This window comes from Geospiza fortis, unplaced genomic scaffold, assembly GCF_000277835.1.
Source record: "Geospiza fortis unplaced genomic scaffold, GeoFor_1.0 scaffold130, whole genome shotgun sequence".
NCBI classification, from domain to species: Eukaryota; Metazoa; Chordata; class Aves; order Passeriformes; family Thraupidae; genus Geospiza; species Geospiza fortis.
In genome coordinates, this window is record NW_005054300.1 from 10,566,177 (window position 1) to 10,570,695 (window position 4,519).

Consider the following 4,519-nt stretch of genomic DNA (forward strand, 5'->3'; position numbering starts at 1 on the left):
TTTCATAAATTTAATGTGCAGACAGTCTTTTTTTTTACTTGAACTAATGGGAGTTAGATTTATTTTGCTTGAATCTTGAACTTATGTGCTGGAACCATTGCCCATAATGGGCCTTATTTGCTAAAAGCCTGCACAGGCTGATGCAAAGTTACAGCACGGATATATAATTAAATACTTTTGGTTTTAAACATATAATACTTTTGGTTTTAGACTTGAGACTGAGAGTTGAATGACAGGATTTCTTTTTAGCATCTCCTCTCTTGCCAGCAATCACAGGTAGTTTGTTTTGGGAAGACACAGGACTCATCAAAATAGACTGGATTAGCCTGAGATCCATTCAGCCCCCCATCTGTCTCTGGGAATAGGAGGTAAGAGGCACTTCAGAAGGTGCAAAAATTCCCTAACCAAGTATTCAGGAACAGGACACTGGATCCTATGCTAATGACTAGTCTGAATAGTGAGGAACTTCCTATCTCAGTGTGATATTAATTTGGAGGTCCATAAAGGTCTAAAACTATTTTTGAATCTTGATAGATTCATAGTTTCACTTATTTATATGGATGATGTGAAAGGAATCTTCTTTCACTGCAGTTTTGAATTTCCTACCATTTTTAAATTGAAATTCATTTGGTCCAGTGTTATGAGAAAGAGAGAACAGTGACTCCTGAATATTCAGTATGTTCTGTCTTTGAATCACATCCCCTCTTACTCATCTTTTTTATGGTAGCAGTTCACTGTCTTTACTATTTCAGAGCCTTAATTATGCTTGCTGTCCTCCAAATCCCCTCTAATTTTGCATTATACTTTGTCATCTGCAGTTCTTTGGTTCCCATTTTCTTGTATTGTGTGTTTAGCTATAAGCTGCTCAAGGCACTGTTACAATGGAAGCCTCTAAAATTGTGATTAAAACAATACCAGGTGAAATATGCCCAGGGTTCTTCCAAGGAGGTCCCATAGAAATGCTTAGGATTATTAATCTTCATCTAGTCTGGACAGGATGCAAACAGCTTTTGTATGAGGAGGAAGGCAGGAAAGCACTGTAAGGGGAACATGTGGCTGAATTTAGCACAATAGCTGTGCTGCTGAGGGAGATGCTGTGTGGGGACTGTTACACAGAACCAGACTGCCTGTTTTTATACCTGCACCACATCTGCATGTCGGTGCCATGCAATCTGTTAATTGCAGCAGGGAGAGCCAGAGCTCTATATCAGCTGCTAAGAGGTAGGCTTGGAAAATGGCATTCCTCCTCTGCATATTTGGGATAAATTACTTTCTATACATTCCTTAATGGTCCGAGTAAGAAATGTGAAAGTGAAGCAAACTGGCCAGATCTTTTTTCCAAATTCTTGTCAGTAGAGGAGAAAGCTTTATTTTTTCTCTTTTTCAAAGCAGGGGAAGAACATGGTGAGCCCTAGACCCTGTTGCAGTACCACCTGACTTCGGAGAAGCATTACTTGTCCCTGAGCTTCACTTTTTTTCTAGTAGTGCATATCCAGCCTTGAATAAGCATTAAATTGACTGGGATACAAAGAAAGAGCCAATGTACTTCCTGCTCTTTTTTCATTTGGATACTAAATGACAATGACTTGCAGAGCTATAAACTTAAGAGTGTGACACCTTAACGTTATGGATTGGATTTCTCTTGAGCCAGTTCACCCATACCTAGATGACTAGTTTAACCTAGACAAATCACCTCAAAAGGTCAGTTTGTTGTTTTTGCCAGCCTTTAGTTTTGAGGCTCAGAAAGCTTTTACAGAGGATAGTGGTTTTGAGGCCTGGGTTAGGCTTTATTACTTCGAAAGCTTATCTGCTCTGAGACAGATTCAAAGCTGAATCCAATATTTTCAGTCTTCAAAGGCACACTCACATGGCTGCTGAAGAGTTGCTGAAGTCTGCTGGGGTGTGTTCTCTTAGGCCTGTTTGTCACACACCATGCCAGATTAAACCTGCTGTGTGTAGGGCTGGCTACAGCCACTGTCTGCTGCATCCACAGTGCACCTTACAGCACTGCACTGGGAGAGAGGCTGCAGTTTGCTTTGCAGGCAGGGATGCTCTTTTCTCCTGCTCTTTTCCATGTGAGACCTTAATGGCTCATGCCACTCTGTGCCTGAGATGGGTTCCAAATCATCATAGTGGTTTTCAAAGGCCAAGTTTTGGTAACATGTATTTACTATGTAAATACTATTTATATCCTGCATCTGAGACTGAAGAAAGTTTGATAAATTTCAGGCACTTTGAGAAAACGTTTTTAAGATGTCTCCAAAATCATCTTCTTGGTGCTCTGGCAGCGTTTTTGTTAAAGGTGATTTAACCTTAGAAATCTGGTGCCTTTCTGATAAAAGCTGATTCCTTAATCAGTCAGGAAGGATGTAAACTTTATTTGTATTTCCTTTCATCTTTCTACTTGAATTCCCATCAGTTCTGTTCACCTTCCCTAATGACTCCACTTTTGCCTTCTCCTACCAGAATCTGTTTTATTCACCTAGCACAGCCAGAAGCCAGCAGAACAACAGCGCAGGAAGGAATGAACCCTTGGCTCACCTTCAGTAAAACATAAAGTCATTGGAGAACTTTTGGAGAAATACCACTTTTATTTTGGCCAGTAATGTGCATACAGGAGAGTGAACAGATGGGAGAACACACAGCTCAGGATATGCAGCTTGAAAGAACTAGAGAACTGAGCTGGCTTGGAGAAAAGCTAGATCCAAAACACAGTGGAATTACAAAGTAATCCCTGAAATATTGTGGAGTTGCTATGGAGACATGCAGGTTCTCAGACCAACACTGTAGACTAAAAAGATCATTTATAATTATCTGGGAAAATGAATTATGCTTTTCCACATAACTACTGTATGTATTGGTAATAACTAAGGAGCAAAAAGGACACAGTTATACAACAGTTGTTACTATTCAGGGTTTCTGCCCCACACCACTTTCCAGGTCTTTGTGCTAAAAGGAGTAAAAGTATTTCTAAAAAGCATAGACTTAGAACCATATGCTAGATCTGTGCTTCTTCTAGAGAGGATTGGCGTCTCCTGGGCATAGAGGTAATTTTGTTTTGTCTTTTTAAATAAATTCAATAAAATTATGTTTATTGTTGATGGCAAGCAAGGCTATGTGTGTGCTCACAGTCCAGATCTCGTGTGCAGGGCATCAGGGCAGCTCTCTCTGCAGATCAATCAGATGTGCATTTCTAGGCACACATTCCCAAACTATGCTTTTTCTGTAACTCTGAGCCAGAGCTATTCAATTAACAAAATTGAACTGTTCCATTCTGTTCCTGTAATTTTTTAGAACCTTGTATCTTCTACTCAGGTTTCAAACAGCAACACTAGCTGGAAGAATTTAATATTTCCATTTGACTAATGGCCTTTAGCTTAAGCTTGTTCATTCTTTCCTATTTTTAAAATTAGCTGCAAGTTTGAGGGGGAGAACATTTGCAACAGCTTAGGTTTGTATTTTCTACTGAGGGCTGTGAGACATTCAGGATATTCCACAGTAGTGCTTGCCCTTCAGTATTGGGGCTTTAGTCTCACTTCTGCGGTCCTGTATTCAGGAGGCTGTTGCTGAGACTTTAAGCCAAGAACAACAATGTGTTAAAATACTAGACGAGTTTTCTGGGGAAACAGACCATGGAATAATAATTGCAAAACACAGGGAAAGCTTAGATCTGCAAAGTGGTTTATTGTGGATTCTTTCATTTCAGGCCTAATCCTTAGTTATTCTACTTTGCCTGGAAAAGCTCTGTTTTGTGCAACTATTTTTCTGTATAATGTCTACTTCTATTCCAGTGGTGTCTACAGGCCCTTTTGCTAGTCCGGCACAGCACTGAGTGTGAGCTATGCTGTTCCCAAAGTGGAATACCATCCTAACCCCAAAAATATTTAAAAACCAAAAAAAACCCCCACACAACAAAATGGATTGAGAGCATGATGAAAGGAAAAATCCTCCCTTGAGAAATCCCAGTGGCCTCGAGATAAGCCAGCAGTACTGGTTCTCTTTACAAACCTACACTGCCTATCAAGAGGACAGTGGTTATCATCACATATGCATGTTTCCATACACTATTTTATGAAGGGATACAATCTAAGTTGCTTGACTTCAATCTACATAGGACTAAATTGGAGTTCTGCACACTCTCCTTTTCCCGGGAAGACACACCATACACCCTGGGTGGTGCTTCTCCCACCTTCTCTACGTGGAGATGCTGGGTACTAACCCTGCAATGTAATGAGAGTGTTTCAGCCCAGCTGCTCTGCAAACCTGATGTAACATGTCATTTTTCTGTAGGGGATGATCTCTGCATGAAAAGGGGTAACCTTACTCATCTTTTGCTTTTGGCACTGTTCTCAGTGGTTAAATGTAATCTCCCTGGAGCCCTGTAAATTATTGTGAAGAAGTGCAGATTCAGAAGATGAAAAATTCAACTTAGGTTTAGTGAATGAATTTTCATGTCAAGTCAGGGGGTTTCTTTGTTTTCTGTTTTATTCTTCAAATAATATCTGCTTTCTTGTCTGTG